Here is a 21,463-nt window from a genome sequence, read left to right on the forward strand (position 1 = left end):
TCGCTTTCTTCCTTATTCTGGGCTTTGGTTTGTTTCCCACTCAAGGGACCAGTGAAAGCTCAGGGAAAGTAGCCACTGATGGAAAGGATACATGCTTACCCAAAGTACTGAGGGAGACACCATATGAAGCCTGAGGGGAGAGAGAAGGTCAAAGACAAGCTATGCAGGGATCGGGGCAGGAGAATGTGTGTCAGAAGTGGGAAGAAGCCGGAGCAGGATGGCAAGAGAGAGGCATGGGGGGTGCCACTGGGGATGTGGCTGTTTACAGCAAGATGTTGCTGGAGCTCCCCTTGGGCGTGAAAATGATGCTGGCTATAAGGCCCTGAGGGAAGAATGGTGTTTTTTCATTTGTTTGGTTTTGTGTTGTGTTAATGCAGTTCCCCAGAAAAATAAAATCCAGTTAGTGGAGAAGTCCAGCCTTCCTCCTTGGGTCTGGCCTCTACCAGGGCCAGAGTCTTTTTATATGCCCTGACTTAGGTGGTCAAAGTCCCCGCAAAAGGCTTTTTGGTATTTCAACATTGGTCTCCATCCATCCTGGGAACTCCAGCTGCTACCTCTTACTTTGCCCAAATGCGTGTGTGGTGATATTCACTTGAATCAATCTCAATTCTGTTACACACCTAGGCTACGTGTTTGCAATTGCAGAGTCTCCCTCCAGAGAAAGGGAAGAGCCCCTCCCTTTCCACCACCTTAGGAGCATGTTTAGCTGTCTGTAATAGAAATTCTGATTACAGAGGCTTTAAAGAAGGAAGCTTTGTTTTTCTCCCACAATAACAACAAAGGTAGGCAATGACTACTGTCATTTTAATGATGCAGCTGTATTATTAGGTTCAGCATCTCTGCCATTCCTGTGGCCTAACTCTACTGGTGGATAGAAAGGCTGCTGCCGCTCCAGCCATCATATTTATGCACAAGACAGGAAAACTATGGAAGGAGGTAGAGGTGTTGGCAGCCACATGTATTTTCTGTAATCAGAAAAGCAAACGTTTTCATGGCTCACCTCTTCCCACCCCGTTCCCAATGGACTTCCACTTAGATTTTATTGGCTGGGTCCAGGTTGCAAGTCTTCTCATAGATGCTGGAAAACTGGGAATCAGGTTTATCAGGACTGTCTCTGAACAACCATGCCTTGGATGCGCACATTGCTCCATCCCCAAAAAGGTGTGTTTCTCAGGGCAAGGAATCCTGGGAGACTAAATACTGGGTGGGCAATTGACTGTCTTGGCCACACCCCTTGATTACTTTAATGCATAGGACCCTCCTCTGCTTCTCTTAGCTCTATTGTCTTGCATCTTACAATTTGTCTTTGAGGTCCCCACAAGCTGTGGCTTTGTGTCCAGGATCCAGGCTGTAGAAGGAATGGGTCCCCGTGGAGTTTTGCAACAGTTAGTAGCTAGCACGTGATAACTTTACGGGTTGAATGAAGAGGGTGAATAGTCTTGCAAACATTCCTCCCATACTGATGTGAGAGCAGCGTTACAAAGCCTGGCACGCGGTGTGGCGCTGAATCTGGACTTCTCGGACGTCTAGATCAGAGGACTTGTCAGAACGCACCAGGTGATGGCCAGTTCGCCCCGAGAATACACAGGTCTAGAATTTCCGCAGCCTGATCGATGCCTGGCACATGGTGAGAACTTGTGAGAACATTCCCTTTTTTTTTTTCTTCTTTATCATTTTTTTTCTTTTTTATCATTTCTTTTCTTTTTTTTTAAACTAGTTGCTCTGTTTACAGTTTGGAAATTACCCTGTTGTCCTTTTAGAAGCCCCTATTGACAGAGCCGGGCTGCAGTGAGGGTGGCTGAGATGCTCTGGAGAAATCAGCAGGGCAGAAACCTGAGGGCTGTTGGACACATCTGTCACCCCCTGCCGCGTCTGAGCTGGTGGCCAGGGCCCTCCAAATGCCAAAGGGACAGGACTCGATGCTCTTTTGTTCAAGTCTCTTTCTGAGCCTCCCACAGCTGCGGTGGGGACTCTTTTGTTTGTATTTGTAAACTAAGCGAATGTGACATGCAAGTCACCAGGGGGAATGAATCTGGGACATTGAAATGTGCTTTTTACAGTCACATTTCTAATCATAAGTGCCCTTTCAAGCCCCACGTAAAATCATCGCCTTAAGTTCCTCTGCTTTTCCATCTCAGGGTGGCTCTCTGCAGTCCCACAGCATGACAGGGACAAGATTTCATGTTTAGTCCGACTGACACCGGCTACACACAAACATGGACGCTTGACGTTTCCATAAACTCTCTCATCACGGAGCTGTCGAGGGAGCTGAGGAAACCGAGAAACGCGTTCCAGTCAGAGACCACTGTGCTGTGCTGCTGAGTGGTTTCAGAGACGAGAGACATGTGAAGGCGTGAGGCTCTGTGCCCCAGCTCAGACCTGGAGGACATCAGAGTCTCTGCTGGCTGTCACCATTGTGGTGGCAGCCGGGAAATGTGTCCCATCAGCTAGAATTTGCCCTGCCCTCCCTGACTTCCCCTGAGCCATCCCTTTATCTGAGCAGATCCTCTGTCTCACAGCACAGCCAACGGATTCAAGCGTACAATTAATTTGATATCACGTGTACAACCGCATCCTCCCCTGTGGGAGCCCGTGTAACTGTCTTCTGCCAAGTAACTTGTCCAACACTGAACGGCCCTCTGATTGATCTCGGGTGTCACACGAGACATGAGGAGGGGGCTCAGGGATCCAAAGGATAAGATGGAGGGGCCTAGAAGTGTGGGAAGGGAGAGGAGTCCAGGAAAAAACCAGCTGAGTTCATTTTCATGCCCGTAGTAACAAGAAATTTTTTCCAGCCTGGGGGATTATAAAATAGGGCAAGACCAATGTGACCCGAGTTGCAGTGTAAATTTATTCTGTGCCTTGTACATTTTTAACTTAAATCCTATGTTTGTCCAATTTATTATAACACAAGTTTGGGAAATGTGCTGGGATGTATCTAAGAGAAGAACAGTCTAGAATATTGGAGTACATGTTATTCTCCTAGCCACAATTCTCTCAAGCACAGTGTTTTAAAAATATTTATTAATGGCTGTAGGGTTTATTTTGGTTGTCTAGGAAGGCAGAAACCTTATTATTTCCTTCACTTTGTATCTGGTCCCCAGCATTTATCAGCAACAACCACGAGCAATGCTATTAAAGCTAACATTTATTGTGGGCTAACTATGAGGCAGGCAGGGACTGTTTTAGGTACTGTATTAACTAGTTCCAGGGGCTATAATCTTAACCACCATACTAGACAACCCCCCCAACATTATATGTTATATGTTGTAAATATAACACAGTAGGCACCAGTAGGAGCACATTCCAAGAGCTTTAGGGTGGTCTGCCTCTTCTGTTACTTCCTTGTTACTTAGGCATGGTTAAAAATGGAGGAGAAAAAGTCACAGAAGGGAAGAAACAGCATGAAAACACAGGAAACACTAAGAGCTTCATTTTCCCTCTTCTTGGTTCATTTCCTCAAATGGTCTATTGTCCTAAATGGATGACCCCCAAGACTTACTTAGTCTTGGCCAACGAAGAGCTGTTAGGCCTTTTTCTTGTTTGAACAGCTTTCTATAACTCAAAGACAGATAATAAAGAAGAAATCACGTGATGCCTCTATTTTGCCATTGGAAACATTTGGTTCACAGCACTCCCAGCCTGCAGATGCATTCTGAAGGTTTATCAGAACATGAGTCTCCTTGGAGAGGTGAATTCATTTCCTCTCACTGGCTGACAGCAGCTTTTAGCTGTATTTCCTAATTCTGACCTTTGAACACAAAGTGGAACAGATAATGGATGGAAAACACTCTATTAAAAATATAGAGCAGGAAAACAGTGCTGTCTAATGACTGTCTTATTTTGTTTTCTGTAACTGAGATTCATCATGGAATCTGTAGGCATTGGAAATGATCTTGCCCAACTTGCTCCATTTTTAGGTGGGAAAACGGGGAGATCAGGAAACTGAAATAAAGCTACAGAGCTTTGCTTTTGACAGTTAGGCTCTCCCTAAGGTCTCTTGACATCCAAACAGGAGGTCTTTTCAATGTAGCAGTGCCTGGGGCAAGACAGCCTACATTATCTGAATCGCATAAGATACTAGAGATTATAAGGAGACAGTCTGAGGAAAAGGCTCAGGACCCAATACACGGAAAATGATTAGAATGAAGGAAAGCGTAGGCAGGCAGCTAGAACATTATGCTGGAGGCAGGGAGGCTCTCAAGGTCATGTTTAGGGACCAATTTGACAGCCAGTTGTGAACTAGTCTATGGAAAGTCTCAAATACCAAACTTAAAGGTAATGCTGTATGGCTGATAATTCTACTATTATTCATTCAACTGCATTCACAAATTATGCCTCGATGTTTAGAAGATTGATTCAAACTTGGCCTTAAAAAAAAAAAAAAAATCACCATGGAGACTGTAACTGACTAACAATTCTGTCTCCACCAGGAAGGTTCTCGCAGCCAGTCAAGCCCAGAACGTTTTTCTGAGCCCTTAAATACTGGCTAGGAAAATCATCCCATCAGAAAGAAAATCAGTCTGGATTCATGTAACTAGACTTAATAGGATGAAATTTTTCCAAAAGATTTATTTCTGCCTTCAGCAAAACCTTCCTAATGGGCCATTCCATGGTAAACAGTGGAGCGGGAGAATGGGGAACGTGCAATAGTTGCAAAGCAATTCTGGAAGAAAATACAACACTCGGGTCCAGCCCATGAAGAGCAATCCTGCCCTTGTCTCATGGGCTTGACTACATGTGACCTAATTGTTTTCCTCTAAAGACTGGTGATGTGATTTATTCTCAGCAATTCTCTTTCCTAACAATTGCCTGGCTTCCACTCCCAGGCAAGTCTACGCAACAAGAAGGGAAAGGAAGAGTCCTCATGCACCCTTTACACATCAGCCGTCTGGGCTACCAAATCAGTTCCCCGTCCGCACGGAAAGATCTGGACTGCATTAGATCGAGCGACTGAATCATGGCTGAACGTCCCCTCCCCACGTTCCCATGTGTTGAGGGAGCCTAAAGTGAACAGTCAGGTGGATTCTTGCCGTAAGGCCACGTTTAGAAAAATCACTCGGTTGTTTGTGTGCATGTTAGGGAGCTGTACGTGATACATTAGCAGCAGCTGATATAAAAGCGCCTTTAAGGGGAGTGTGTTGGAAGGAACTGTGGACCAGGTCTGGGGAAACTTGTGAGTCCTCTTTCTCTGCTGATTGGCCTTAGAACTCAACTTATTTCAGCCTCACTTCCTCCATCAGTAAAGTTTTCAAGCTACATAAGTCACATTTGAAGTCCCTTCCAGCTCTATAATTCTGTGATTACACAATTATATTTATCTTGTCCTTTAGAATACCAAACACAACCACAAATAGGCATTTAATAAACATTGCTAGATAGCATCGCATGTGATTTTTTTTTTTTTACTGCTTGTATGTCTATCCCCAAACCATTCCAGATTTTTAAAGTACTCAGCTAAAGATCCTGCAAATTGCACGTTTCATTTTGTTTATGTATTTAGGCAACTATGATCCCTTCAGGGTTATGGTTATAAATGATGGTATTGGCTTGTTTTAAGAAGCAAATAACTCCAGGAAAATGTCTTTCAAGAGAATTCAATGTGTTCCCACCCAAAGTCCTCCCCCACCCCCAACCACACATAAATACTTTAAAGTTTCAAAATGCTTAAAATGAAAAATGAAGGCAATCAGCACGGAGAGAATACGACAAAATGATATCAAAAACATCATTATTTATTTTGTTGCTGTATTTTTCTTTTTTAAAAAAAGATTTTATTTATATATGTATTTTAGAGAGAGAGTGCTCATGTGCAGGAGCATGAGCAGGGGGAGGAGCAGATGGGGAGAGAGAGTGAGGGGAAAAGGATCTCGAGCAGACTCCGACCTGAGCACAGAACCCGACCCAGGTAGGGCTCCATCTCACAACCCTGAGATCATGACCTGAGCCGAAACCAAGAGTCCCATCACTCAACTGACAGAGCCACCCAGGCACCCCTTGTTGCTGTATTTTTCAATTCAAGACTTCAACACATTTTTTATGTGGATGCTCATCAAAATAATTGTTGGGTATTTCCTTTGTTATCGTTTTATTTCTTAGATCCCCAAATCTTGAAATGGAAAGCTAATACTGTTTTGGTATAACAGATACATGTGTTCCCTTTCACTCATATGCCCAAAATTGTACCATAATAATTGTTTTATTTATGGAAGAGATCTATCTACAACAAGAGAAAATACTTACTAAATATAAAGGGGTCAAACTCAAATGATCACCTCTAACAAAGCATTTCAAAGGCCTCCCTTGCTTTCTGGTAATTAGGAAATAAACAAAGCTCTTAAAACAGCGCCCCCAACACAATGGACCTGCTCCTCTCATTGGCATCCTCCTCTCCTCCTCCCTTCTTGGACTGACCCCTGATAACTTATATAATAGGGTAAATAAGTTGCCACATGCATCATTTCATCTGTTTCATAGTTGCCCCAAGTGGAAGGCAGGGCAGTGTTTTTATTTTCATTCTAGAGGGTTTTTCAGAGACTTGACTACTTGCCTACAGTCACACTATCAGCAATTAAACTGAGACAAGAACCCAGGTCTCTTAACTTCCTTCCCAGTAATGTCTGTACTGTATTCTGTGGGATGAGGAGGAGGGAGCCATTGGCTATATTCTTCTTTCTCATTTATTTGTGCCCTTTTTATCAGAATTTGGGGCAAGACAAATACAAGTTTTATGGCATGGTTCCTTGGAAACACAAGCTTGATAGAGAAGAAGAAAGGGTAGGGCATAGATCGTTCAGATTCAAGATAGCCAAACTACAAATACCTTACCAAAGTATTAGCCAGCTAAAGAGTGTTTACAAAATTGGGAGAAGGCATGTGGGTAATCTCAAGGGAAAGGCATTTCCTGGCTTACACAGCCTAGAGGTCATGTTCTGTTTATCTATGAATATGGTATATAGGACTTCAGTTGAACACCAGGGATAAAGGCCAATTACCATAAAGATGGCTATTATTGGGTGTTTGCCAGTTTTATTCAAAGTTGAATGCTGGTTTTCTGGAAAAGCCTGATTCCACCGGAGATCAGCAGGCTGACTGACAATGCCAAGCAGTTCTGAGATTTTAGGAACTCCTGGGTGTGGAGCTGGTTATCTGAAAGGAATCTCTGGGCACTGCTCTCATATAATTTGTGACTTTTTACACTGGGAACTTTTCACTCCTGGGTATCGATGTTACTTAGATGCCTCTCCCTAAGTTGGGGGCCACACAAGCAGAGGTAGTAAAAATTCATGGATGGAGTCAAATACCAATCTGAGTTGGTATTTGAGGAATGTGATCAGTTGCCAGGATTATGACACTCGACTTTTCCACTTTGTGTATTGTCCAGAGACCCAAGAAGAGGTAGTGTAAAACTCCTTCTTTGATCATGATATTTATATTATTTTTGTCCAGAGCCACAAACGGTAGACCTTAAAGGACTATCTCAACATATGGTCCTCCCCACTCAAAATATGCTAGACCATGTTTCCCTACTACCACTATCTACATCAGATATTTTCCTATTAAGAAAATGGCTCAAGACCTGCTCTGAGGACACTGAAGAGAGGTAAATAAAAATTATATAAGAAAGAGCATAAGTGAATGGTGGAATGGACAGGAGGGAATTGCAGACATTGGGAAAAAATTGTAAATAACTCATAAATTAACACAGGTAAAATGGACATCCAGTTGGGGCGCCTGGGTGGCTCAGATGGTTAAGCGTCTGCCTTCGGCTCAGGTCATGATCCCAGGGTCCTGGGATCGAGCCCCACATTGGGCTCCTGGCTCGGCGGGGAGCCTGCTTCTCCCTCTCCCTCTGCCTCTCTCCCTGCTCATGCTCTCTCTCTCCCTCTCTGTATCTCTGTGTCTCAAGTGAATAAATAAAACCTTTTAAAAAAAATGGACATCCAGCAACTCCTATTATAAAAATAAACAGGTAAAATATAAGTGAAGCTTTATTACTTAAATTCAGTTCATTCCAATGAAATAACTTTATTGCCGAATAAAACTGTGGTTAGAGGAGGCTGAATGAAAGAGATAGAAAGGCACATTCTAAATTGTCAAAAGAAGGCTGTAATTCTCACAGGCGCACATAAAACATTGAGTGATAGAACACACTTGTCGTTAAGACTGACACCTTCTTCCACGTTTGTAAGATTCCATAACACAGTACCATGTCATAGAGCAGAAGCAGTGAAGCAAACCAGCCCTTCCACATTAGCTGAATAACTGCTCCCTTCCGTATTAGCTGAATAATCTCAGGTAAGCGGCTTTACATCTCTGAGCCTCAAGGAAAACCAGATTTATGGTCAGGATTGATACAGACTGAAACTGGGCTGGGAAAATCTTTGTACAAACAAAACGTGTCTTGGACCAGGCCCTCCCTCATCCTCCCGCGTGAGCTATGTGCTTTCCCTGTCTTAGCTTCTCCCTGTCCCTCTGCTCTCCATCTCTCTCCCTCCCTCTGCCAACAGAAGGGCTCAACATCTTTATACCTCCAGTTTGCATATCGTTCTTTGTGATCTCAATTTTGCCTTGTGACTTTTCGAAACCTCTGTTCCCTGAGCTAATGAAATCATCATCTTAATACTCTTAGTTTAAAAGGCTCATACAGGGATCTGATTGACCTAGCTCATCCTTTTTTTGCTTTTTAGATTTTCCTTATTTCCTGAGATATAACCTACATAGAATAAAGCACATAAATTTTAACTGCCCCGTGTGTGTGTGTGTGTGTGTGTGTGTGTGTGGCTGTATTTGCTGTCCTTGAAGTAGTAACACACTTTGGTCTAACGATGTCAATGAGAAGGTGGGGTCATGTAATACCCAATATTGCACTCTAGGTTCGTATTTCCACCAGTTTCTTTGAGAGGAGCGATGCCCTACAGGTCTCTGATAGGCAGGTAGAAACATGATTAAAATTTCTAGTGCATTTGTATGTGGGAATTTTTTTTTTTCAGCAGCTGCTACCGATTGATTATCAACCTATTATAATATCGATCCTTCAACTATTTATTATAGCCTTCTGCCTGATCTTGTCTAAAATAACTTTTCTTATTATATATACATTAAGCCCCTTGAGTCATAAGGAAGAGGGACTCTTGGTTTATCTCACACAGTTTGTTATAATAATATACGACCAGGTTACCTAAACCTCCAAACCTTATTCAGGTCATGTTCTAAAGTTCCAACTAAAGTTCTAAAGACCCAACTGATGCCTTGATGATGCACTAAAATTCTAGTTGCTGTCCCATGGCATCCAATCCTTCAAACTATTGCTCTGGTGACTTGCTCATTCTTTACCTCTACTTCTATTGTTAGTATGCTTTTGTATAATTTTTCTACACCTGTCTTAAAGTCAAACTCTTCCACAAACAAAAATTTGAGTGGCTTGGAAAGTCACCATCCAGTAGAGGGCGCTCTTGTTGGTGTTAGATGGAGCCTTCATACCAAATAACTTCATAAATCCAAGGAACGCCTACAAACTAACAGAATCTTTTTGGGTCAGGAGTCAAATCCATTGTTTTTAGGGTCATCATGATGTTACAGGGCACAAATATAGCAATCCATGCATATTGAGTCTCTTAGAAAGAGGTTTTGTACATGGCAGCTGTCTAAGCTATTCAGAAAAGGTCATTATAACTGGCAAACATGTTGCTTGGTCTGAAAGGCTCCACATCTAGACAAGTTTCTAGGACCAGAACTAATGGCATTCATTTTGTCATTTTGTTCAGAAAATATTTATATACGGAGGACAAAGTTGGAGGAAATAAAGTCATGGAGATGGATGTTGGCAAGGCAGACCATAGTGAACTCATCCACATTAACTTCTGCAGGAAAAAATGAGAGGATGGGGTAAAGACAAACAAACTTTCTAAAGAGAAGAAAGTGGGAGAGGACAAGGCAAGAGGAGAGAAGCCTGAGAGGAGAGTAAGGGTGGAGAGAAAGTAGAGGAGAAGGAAAGTGGAAAGAAAAGAGGGTAGAAGAAGCGGGTATTAATGTTTTCTTTCCTTATAGGCTAGAGTTCTTCTATTCTCCCTGGTCCAGTGACAGTTGACTCTCCTCTCAAGAAAAGAAGGAAAGCTCCCACCAATGATAAGGAGGCTGTCAGCACCTATTTGGTGGACAGCAACTTAGCCTATATAAGAACAAGGCGCGAGACGGCATGAGCATCTATCTGTGTAACATAGCAAAGCTCTTTACATGTTCCATAATACAAGACAGAGCTTTAGCACTGGAGTACAAGAAAATACTTAGGATTGGTGATAGGAAAAGTTTCCTAAATATTAGTATTATACTACATTTTCTTGAAGGGACCTGATGTCCCTATGTGCTATGATTACACACCATGTCTGTTGGGACAGTGGTTCTTAAAACATGCTCCCTAAGCCAGCAGCATCAGCATGAATGACCTGGGAACCTGTTAGAAATGCAAGTGATTGTGCCCCGCCGTAGACTTGTTGAATCAGAACTGCCAGGATTGCGGTTCAGGACCCTGTGTTTTAACAAGTCATCTGGGTGATTTCTGTGTGGCTGAAGTGTAAGAGCCACAGTGTAAGGAAATGCTATGATTCACATTATGCACAGGGAGAATGCCTGGTGCCAGGAGGTGAAGTCAAGTTATCTAGGAAACATATGAATTGTCTGGGTCTGGTTCCTTCACCTCCATAGTTCCCTCTCTACTTGCCAGGCTTCTTCCCACTTGTGAAAGCTAATAGGTTTCAGAGTTATTATGCCTCTCCTTCCTGAAGGGAACAAACCTAGAACCTGTAAAGACTACAGGACTGCTGAGCACCCTCCCCATTCATTATGTTTTCTGGGATCACAATTAGCAGATGAATTGACACAGAGCTTTTCAGTAGAGGAGCCCCTTCAAAGCAAATATCACAACTAACAGGGCTCTATGTCAAAGTAACATGCTGGCCAAAACCCCAATCAATAAGCTCTGAGTACCCTTGCAGTCAAAGTGAACCTTGAAGCATCCTGCTGAGATTATACACCTTTCTACTCTAAATGGGATTATAAGTTCTCCATGTCCTTGCCAGTGAAGACCATTCATTCTGCCATTGGTGTAGAAATTTCCTTTCAGGCAGACTTATGTACAGCACTTACCAGCTTAGCTATCATGGTGCAAACATTTCTGTGTGTGTATGTGTGCATCTATCCATGTGTGTGCACATGTGTGTGTGTGCTTGTATGAACAGCTATTCTGTCTAGGCATTAGATTTAATTTGGGGATTCTATCCCCCTGCTACAATTGTAAAAAAAAATGTGTGCAAATGAAATAAAATAATTGAAATATACTAATGGAGATCCTCTTTTGTATGTGCATATCTAATGAGTATTTTATTTTGATGCATCATCTGGATTGATGGCTCCAGAAAGGTGTAATGACCTAGTGGGGGAAAGTAGAGAATTTGTGTTCCACTCACATGGTTTCAAATCTTGGTTATGCCACTTACAAGCTATAGGACTTAGGGTGGGTTTTTGAACATCTCTAGGCCTCAATGACCTAGTCTGTACAATGAAAGAAACAAAATTTAACCTGAAACTTTACAGGGAGCATTTTATGAGACAGTATGCTGGTAAGCAAACTGAAATTAGAAGCTGCTAAATAATGAATGGTATTATAAAAAGACATGGCCCTGCTCTTGAGGAGCAAATAGTGTTCTTGCTAAGAAATGACAGACACATGTGAAACATCAAACCACAGTAAAAGAGATAAATGGCCAATTAGCAGAGCATGAAAGAATATAGTTAATTGCATAATGAATGCCATAAGAGGTCATAGATGGAGGAACAGAGAAAGCAGGAGTTATGGGAGATTCGGATCTGAAGTAGGTCTTGAAGGGAAGGATGAAGAATAAGAAAAGGTGAGCAGGTGATAACATGAGGCCAGGCTTAGGGGATGGTGGATGGGCCCCTATGGTGAGAAGCTGGCTCTGGGGTCACATGTATTTGAAGATAACCTACATAGGCAGACGGGGGCAGGCTATATTGTAGAAGCACTTGAATGCCAAGCTAATGCATTATATGGACAACTGAAGGAGACTGTCTTTCCAATTCACCTTAATCTGCCCCAAACCCATGCAACCCAACAGATCTAGTTACCCCTTCCACATATTCATTATGTTTTCTGAGTTAGCTGGTGTACAAGCAAGGCAGGGGGGAAGGAAGAGATGGGCACACCACCTCACTACTGACGTTCAGCTCTGCGACAGCCTCACTTTGGCCACCACCCTCTGGCCTTAGGCCCATGGCTCCCTTCTGGCTGTGGAGCTCTGGTGGGAATCCTTCTGCCCTTTCTATCTTGTTATCGTTCACGTGCTTTGGTACTGAAAATGACTCCCCGCCCTCATGACCAAGGCCTTCTCTCAGGGCTTTGCTGATAAACTGATTCATGTGTCACTCAATTACCTAAACTAGTCTCTGCATCTCCATGGTCCATTCTAGACTTCAGTTTTTGTGTTTGCAATTCTTCCCATTGGCAATGATTCCCTGGAAATCTTCATCCTTGATCTCTTTTCCTCTCTGCATTATTTCACTATGAATCTGTTTATGGAATCTTTGGGTATAATGAATGAAAAAGAGTTCTAGATTCCCTTTTTGGTCATAGTTAATATTCTATGTCAATTAGGGGTATAATTTATAGCATTTACATTTATAACTGCAATTATTCAATGCTGTCAGTCTTCTGCCTTCTGTTTGTTTTTCCACTTTTTAAACATTTCTTGGCTTTGCTTTCTTGTTCTGCCTTTCGTTATGTGAACTATATCCTTTCACTGTGATATTACTGGTGAATTCCCAATGTTACTATTATTACTTATTGTATTAAGCCATTTTGAAATAAAATGCTATTATGGAAGTCATCTTTGTTTCATATTTATGAGCCTTTTTCCTTGCTAATTTCTGATTCTCAACTAGTTGCATCTTGAAGGATTTTTCTTCAGCTGGTGTCAAGGCCAAAATAATGGCACCCAGTCAGTGGAAGATTGAAAAATTATAACATTACCTCAGTTTCTCCTTTGTAACTGAGCACCAACACTTTCAAATAAGACCATATAGAATAGGCACCAGTTTATTAAGCAACTTTTCCATATAGCCTTTGGGACCTGCAAAGCACAGCCTATAATTCGGGTGGGAAGAGCCCCAGGGATATGGGGGTGGTAAGTCTGTTTCACAAAGACCTGACTGTACCTCAAACACCTCAGCAGTCACTGCTAGATCCACTGCTCCTGAAGGACACATGGGGAGGGAGCACTCTAGGAAAATATAGACTCTACAATTAGCTAAGACTTTGACTACAAGATGGGAAGCCAGGAAAAGTAGGCCTGTCGCATGTAAGCCTTGATTAAAGTCCAGGCCATGGGCCATCTGAACCACAAATGCCATGCCACCTTCCACATGTATCCTGTCCTGCCCCACTAAATAAGTCTGGGTCTCACATTCGCACTCAAGCTTGGAGGAAAGAAAGAAAAAAAACACATCTAAGAGAGCACACTTTTCTGATAGATCCATGAGGCTGTGGTTAAGAAATCTGGCACAAACCTGTGTTCAAGTCTCAGCTCAACCTCATCCTAGTTGTATATACTACACCAACACTCTGTGCCTCAGTTTCCTCTATTGTAAAGTGGAGACAATAATAGTACCTACCTCATAAGGTTGCTGCAAAATTCAATGAGTTAATATGTGTTAAATGTTTATGTTATTCCTGGCATGTGAAAAATGTTATGTCATATTTGCTAATATTACTATTTGGGTAAGAAGAATTATAAAAATGAACCCCAGTGAATCTTGCCCTTACATAATTCCCATCCCCCTTTATTTTTTTTCTTCTTTTTATTATTATGTTATGTTAATCACCATACATTACCTCATAAGTTTTTGATGTAGTTATTTATTTTAGAGAGTGAGAGAGCTTGCACGAGTGCATACGAGTGGGATAGGGGCAGAGGGAGAGGGAGAGAGAATCCTCAAGCAGACTCCCTGCTGAGTGCAGAGCCCAACTCAGGGCTCAATCCCAGGACCCTGAGATCATGACCTCAGCTGAAATCAAGTCTTATGCTTAACCAGCTGAGACACCCAGGCACACCCCTCCCATCCCCTTTTAATCATAGGTGGACCCCGTGAAGATGGTGAGATTTTACTATTGTGATTATGTTGTATCATAAGACAAGAGAGAGATTATCAGGGTGAGCTTAATTTAATTGCACCAGCCTTTTAAAAGCAGAGTGTTTCCTCTAGTTGGTAGCAGCAGAAGAAATCAGAGAGTGGGAGCATGAAGGGGGTTCAACATACTATTGCTGGCTTTTAGGTGCCACCTGCTAAGGAACGAGGGCTGAGCACAAACAGCCCCCAGCTGACTACTGGCATGGACACAGGAAGCTCAGTCCTACAATCACAGGAACTGAATTCAGCCAACCTCATGACCAAGCCCAGAAGAAGATTCTTTTCCTGAGCCTCCAGGTCAGATCCCAGGCTGGCTGACACTTGGGTTTTTCGGCTTTGAGGCACCTGGAGCAGAGAACCTGGGGGAGTTCCCCCATACTTTTGACTGCAGAAGTGTGAGGTAATAAGTGGATGTTGATTTACACAGCTAAATTTGTGGTAGTTGATTTTGCAGCAATATGTAACTAAGGCACCATTACTGACATCACCCGTAGGATGGCCCTTTTCTCCCGAGGTCCACAGCAGAGTGGGTGAGGCAGCCCCAACCCACTCCTTCTCCCTTGTCCCACTCTGATCCTACTGTTCTTCCACCAGTGAGGGTGTTTCCTCAGCTGGAGACATCCCCCTTACACCATCTTTGCCATATTATCTTGCATAAGATCTTGTGACACCAATTATAACGCATTGTGAGAGAGGTTGCCTCAGTTTCTTCTATTTATAATCTTCTTCCTCTTACCACAAAAATTCTATTCTCTGTAGTGGTCACCAAATCAGTGTCCTCGAATGCTCCAATTTGCTCTTGATCCATATAAGAGGTTTTCCTTAAGAAGCTGTGTGTGTGTGTGTGTGTGTGTGCATGCCACAGGGAGTGAGCAGCTAATCATTGACAATCCTGAGATTTGGCTTCCCTCTACTTTTCTGGGTCCTGATTTTCCTTGCCTTTTTTTTTCTTTAATGTTAAATGTCTCTGGTCTTGTTATTATATAGCCACATCAGATGAGAACAAAACAAAACAAAAAACAACTAACCAACCAAAAAGAACAAAAACGTTCAGAAGAGCAACATGGTTCAGGTGAACTATTTTGGTGGAATATCATTGACTTAATGCCACATGACATAGAAATCTACTTTCAAAAAAAGAGGGCAAGTTTGCCCTGTTGCTCCTTGCTGAGTGGCCTTGTTGACATGGCTGGCTCCCTTGAGCATTGGTAAACAGAAATTAAGTACAGCTGAGAGGCAGTGATAGATTAGGTTTCAGAGATCAGAGATCCTAGACTAATAAACTGAATGTCACTTGAAACCAGGTAATGGTTACATGAGGCTCACAGATTTCTATACGTAACATTGAAGTGAATCCTAAGCACCCTTACTCCAGGGTGGCTGCAAAATAGAACTCTAACAAAAATACGGCCACTGGGGACATCTCATATTGTCCAGAAGACTCACGACATGATAGATGGAGATCTGAAAAATTATTTCCTGACCCACAGCAAACATCATAAGGAAAATCTTTCCTTATCCCAACCCAACCCTGATTTTGTTGGGATGGGGCCATATTCCTCCATGACGTTCACTTAACCTATTTGAAATTCACATTATTTATCTTTAAAAAATGATGCTCTCGACATTTGTTTCGGGAGACTTAGAGTGTGCTTCACGAATTTCACAGGCACAGTACCATCCACCACCATCAACCCATTGGGAGATCCCTTTAAAAGGTCATGCAGCATTTTCATCTAGAAATATGGAAAGGAGGCTGAGTAAAATTAAGATTAATAGGTGTATGGGGGAAAGAATAGGTCTTGATGAAGTTTGAAAATAAGATGCTGAAAATTACAGATGCATTTTTAGTTAAATCTGAGGAAGGAAGCATGAAGGCAAGTTTGCCTCAAGAAAAAGAAAATAGAAGGAAGGATGGAAGGAAGGAAGAAAGAAAGGAAGGAAGGAAGGAAGGGTAGAAGGGAAGGAAAGGGAAGGGGAAGGGAGGGGAGGGAAGGAAAGGAAGGAAGGAAAGAAGGGAGGAAGGAAGGAAGGAAGGAAGGAAGGAAGGAAGGAAGGAAGGAAGGGGAAGGGAGGGGAGGGAAGGAAAGGAAGGAAGGGAAGAAGGGAGGAAGGAAGGAAGGAAGGAAGGGGAGGGGAGGGGAAGGGAGGAGCTTCCAGCAAATGATCCACTAAGGATCATTTCCTTTTAGGGGTTATTATACCATGAGAAAAAGAGCTCAGCTCAGAACCTAACTTGGCCTCTCTCCTAGCTACTTACTTAGCACACACTACTGAGTACCTCTACAAAATGGGGACAGTGAGAGTGACTGCCCTCGCAGGGATTTTGTAAATAATTAACCCTCAGCCTAAGAACTGGTACACAGTGAGTGCTCCTGGTAACTTGGTGACTATTACTATCATTATTAGTTTCATCATTTTCATATCCAAATAAAATGGCTCAAGCTCCAAGCTATAGTGTGGGAACTGTACATGCCCTAGAAATGAATTTTCAGATTCCCTGCTTCTGAGAGCCTCTGCCCGTAGTCTTTTTATCCAAAATGAATAAGCTCATCTTCTATTTACTCAAAATATCATCAGAACCCCACTCTCTGGGGAAGTCAACTTTTACTGACTTTTTTTTCTTTTAAAGATTTTATTTATTTATTTGGGAGAGACAGAGAGTGTGTGAGCACAGGGGGAAGGGGCAGAGGGAGAGAATGAGACTCCCCCACGAGCCTGAGAGCATAACCTGAGCTGAAACCAAGCGTTTGGTGCTTAACTGACTGAGCCACCCAGGCACCCCGGCTTTTGCAGAAGGTTAGAGGGTGCAGGGGTGACCTGAAATTAGACCCCACAGATTAGGAAAGGTCTTAAACACTACACATCACTTATAATTTTATGAGTCTGGGTTTCTCACAAGGCCTGAATTCTCCCTGGATCCCAGCCTCTGGACTCCCTGGGAAGTCCCCTCCCTTCCACTTCTTCCTTCTCCTTTTCAGCCAGGGTGTGAGCCCCCAATCTCTGTCACCATCTAATGACAGCCCGCAGCTCCTCCACCTTCACCCCCATGATGCCCACACTGCATAGCCCCAAGTTCACCGAGCTGACTGGCTGAACAACACCTCCACCTGCTCTGGCTCTCCACCCTGGGCAAGGTGGAGGAAGAACTAGGAAGGGGCTGTAGGCGTGCAGGGGTGGAGTTCACCAACGACTTTCCCCGCAGCTGCTCCTCCCTCCCTGGACTACTGCATGAAGTACCGAGCACCGCGGGCAGCACGTGGAACATGCTTCATGTCTATTAGCTCCCTTTCCCTGCCCAACCCTCTTGCAACCTCCGGCCCAAGTCACCAGATCCCAAAGTCATTTGTACTGAAATCCTGAGTGTGTGCAAAGAGGAAGCTGGTCCCCAAATGCCAGGGGACAAGGTCAATCAGGGCAGCTGGCCCGGGCCCCAGCAGAGGGCCCATGACAGGACAGGACTGTTAAAGAACTCGCTTTCTGAACAGCTAACAAAAGAGTGCGGGACGAGTGGGCGGGTCAGCTGTGTGCAGAGAGGAAATGGGCCTGAGAGCCAGTCACACCTCTGCTCCGGGGGCATCCTATCCCAGGCTGGCTTCACACTGCCACTTCCCAGAGCACTTGCCACCCCACAGTCACCCAGCAGGATCCACAATGAGAGCGAATTTCATTGCCCCCCATGGTGCCCCCTGACTCTGCTGACTCAATTCGACCCCCTCCCCCCACTTCTAGGGTCTTCCTGTTTATGTTGTCACTTTGTTTCATTATTTATTTTTAGCTCTGATTTCGGAAGCTTTTATTCTGCTGGGCATTGGCAGTGTCTCAACGGCATCGGCCTGGGCTCTGAAAAGATCATTGTGCGCTCCTGGCCTCGGGCCCCGGACGGACAGAGCGCTAGTGTGAGCCACCCTGCATTGCCCCTGCGTGTGCGTGGCAAGCCCACGGCCTGGCGGCCCTCTCCACGGGCCGGCCAGCACGGCCACAGCGAGTGTGGGACAGAGATGTGACCGCAGAGTTCATCGGGTCCAGCTCGCGAGTGGAGAAACTGAGACCCTGAGAAATGCAGGGTCCTCCCCCCAAATCACACATTAAAGTTGCAGAGCCAGACCTCAAATCGTGGACTCTCAAGGTCTGGTCCAGTTCTCTTTTCCATGCACGAGAAAATAATTTCTGGAACAAAGTCATCAGTTCCTAAATTTCATGATGGGTGGCCACCAGAGTGCCTGCTCCATTTTTATTATTCACATCTCTCTCTCTCTTTTTTTTTTTCTGGACTCTGAATGTACTCACATTCATGGAAGAAAAAGGCTAGGACAACAGTGGGAGCTCCTCTCATCATGCCCACATGCCCTTCTATTTGTTATTGTTTTTCTTTAAGAAATACAAAAACATTTTTGCTGTGAGTCAGGAGTGGTGAGCTGCTGCGGCTTGCCTCCTCGGACGGGCTGCAGCAGCCATGAAGAAGGGACAAGCTTCAGTTCCCAGGACAATGGTCTCTTTGACTGGGAATATACCGAACCAGAATTACAAGTGTGCAAGAATAAACAAGGCCGGAGTCAATCTAAAGTTGTTTTACACTCTGTTTTATTAAAGTCAATGCATTTCCGTTCCTATGTGCAGCGCCTTGGTTTGCTTAATTGTAGACACCCAGGGTGAATGCTAATGGAGGCGGACAGCCCTCCATCTGAAACCAAGGCCCTTTTCTGACCTCTACAGGCCATTTGGAGGAAAAAAAGGAAGCTGCTTCTGGAAAATAACAGATCAGGAGGCACCACAGAGCAGGGGCCGAGGGAGTTTTTCCTGGATGCTTCCTTGCTGCTCTGAGCGAGCTGGACACAGGCGTGTCCTACTTTTCTGCAGCTCTGCTATTCATGTTTAATAGGTTACTGAGGCAACGAGGACGAGGTCATTCTCAGGAGACCTTTGGAATGGAAATTAAGATCTCAATCACTCAACCCATATTTAATGAAGGCCCTCCATGTCTTGGGCACAATGCTAGGCCCTCAGGACATAGCGGTGAACAACATCATCTCTCTTCTCCAAAAATGCAAAGTCTGGGGGGTGGGGGTGGGTGGGTAGAAAAACCCATAGGCAATACCATGCAACAGAAGCTATGACAGGGTTTCTCCACGCCTCTGTGGGAACTCGGAGTCAGATAAGGGAAAGACTACATGGAGGAGGATACATTTAGGATATGATGAATAGAATTAGACACAGAGGTGGAAGCAGAGAGAACGAATGAGGAAAGTGCTTTCTGGAAACTGCAAGTGATTTTTTATGACTTCAGTAGGGGTTTGTGTTAAGACAGGACACCAGAAAGTCAGCCAGTGGCTGGATCCCCAAGGGCTCAAGTGCCGGGTTCCATTTGCATTTTATCCTTGGGACCATGGGAGGCCATTGAAAGGTTGTAAGCAGCAGAAATAGAAACAAATGCTCATTCCAAACATCATCTGGCTGCACAGGGAAGAAAGGGCTGGAAAAGGAGGCAAAATCACAGGTGAGGAGAGCTGTGGGAAACCATCACTGAAACCCAGGCAAGAAATGAACCAAGAAGAATGAGTAATGGGCAGATGCATTTAAACTAAAGGTAAGAAGAGTAAGGCTTGGCAAGGCTTGTGGATCCATGTGTTTAGTGAACGTTTGAGTGCCTGCCTTGCTCAGACTTTGGGCTGTGCATTGGGCACACAAAAAACAAGGCAACACAGATTCCTGTCAAGGTGATCAAGTGAGTAACTTGGAGGTAGGTTTGGTGGGAGGAAATCATGAGGATGTGACTTTGAACCTGTGAGTAGGAGGTGGAGTGGAGTGTTCTGCAGGGATATCCAGACAGTTACTTATATTTGAACCAAGGATAGAAAACAACAATAATCCTGCCCTTCGTGGAGACAGGGAATTACTCTGTGACTTCTAAAAGACCCTCAGGGGTCTTTGAAGAGACCACTTTTCTTTGGAGTGCGGACTTAGGTGTCAGACCACCTGGGTTGAAACCACGATCCTACTACTTACTGGCTGCATAATCATAGGCAAGTGCTCGCCTTCTTATGCCGTAGCATCCTCACCTGTCAAAGGAGGCATAACAAGAGGGCTTACCTCAGGGTTAAGTTGTGAAGCATAACATGATAACACATGGTCTTAGACATGTGTCTTCATGTTCAGCACACGTTAACTTTAGCATGACAGGGGGTGGGAATCAGAACTTTTCTGGGAGCAGGTTCCAGTTCCATCACCTACTAAAAGTGCAACTGAGCCTCACTTTGAAAATGACAGTACTGATGCCCATCTATCGCACGGAGCCGTAGGGAGAGCTTAAATGAGTATGAGCAGAGAGGGAATCACAGACAGGTCTTTTTCTCCCCTAATACCTTCTAAAATCACTTCCTCTTCAGACTGAAGTGTGGGTGGGGACCAGATGATATGATTCTGTCTGAGAACATCCATTCATTTAACCTCCATATTCTGGCCGACAGGGCTGTCCATCTCTTTGCTCCCTCGCTCTGTCCCACAGCTAGCACACAGAACTGACCTCATTGCCACTTCCTATCCTGACCTTCAAAGCACAAAGCCACACTCAGACGCCTCAAATGAACTGCTCCAACAACTGTGCTTAATTATTATTATTAGTGTTTTGTCGGGGGCACGGTGGGGTGGTGGAGGTGGTGGTAATATTTGTCTACTGCTAAGAAATCATCTTAACCCCATCCGGCCCTAGAAAAGCTCAGAAGTTCCTAATCAGAATAACAAGTTTGTTCTAGGCAATCATCCATTGCTCTATTCTGTCTTGTCATAAAACCCAAATGTGGTTTATGTGGTAATTCTCCCACAAGTATGCAGTCTCTTCCAGAGAGGACTGGATCCATTTTTCCTCATGACCTAATAAGCAGGCTCAAAATACATACATGCTAGAAGACTAGTTTATGCCATATGCTGATAAGAAGGCTTCACCTTCTTCCCAAAAAGTCTTCCATCTCAATTTGTGTCTGGCAGTATGGGGTAAAAGCACCATCTAGCTGCTCCCTACTTTTATGGTCATTTGTCTGATCATAAACTTTCCCTCACTCACTCTGTTTCCTTGCTTAAAGCCCTGCATTTACATTGTGAGTGTGTATGTGTGTGTGTGTGTATGTGCGTGTGTGTATGCATGTGTGCATGTGCATGTGTGTGCATGTGCATGTGTGTGTGTGCATGTGCATGTGTGTATGTGTGTGTGCATGTGCATGTGTGTGTGTGTGCGTGTGTGTGTGCATGTGTGCATGTGCATGTG

The sequence above is a fragment of the Phoca vitulina genome, unplaced genomic scaffold, assembly GCF_004348235.1.
Source record: "Phoca vitulina isolate PV1807 unplaced genomic scaffold, GSC_HSeal_1.0 scaffold65, whole genome shotgun sequence".
NCBI lineage: Eukaryota > Metazoa > Chordata > Mammalia > Carnivora > Phocidae > Phoca > Phoca vitulina.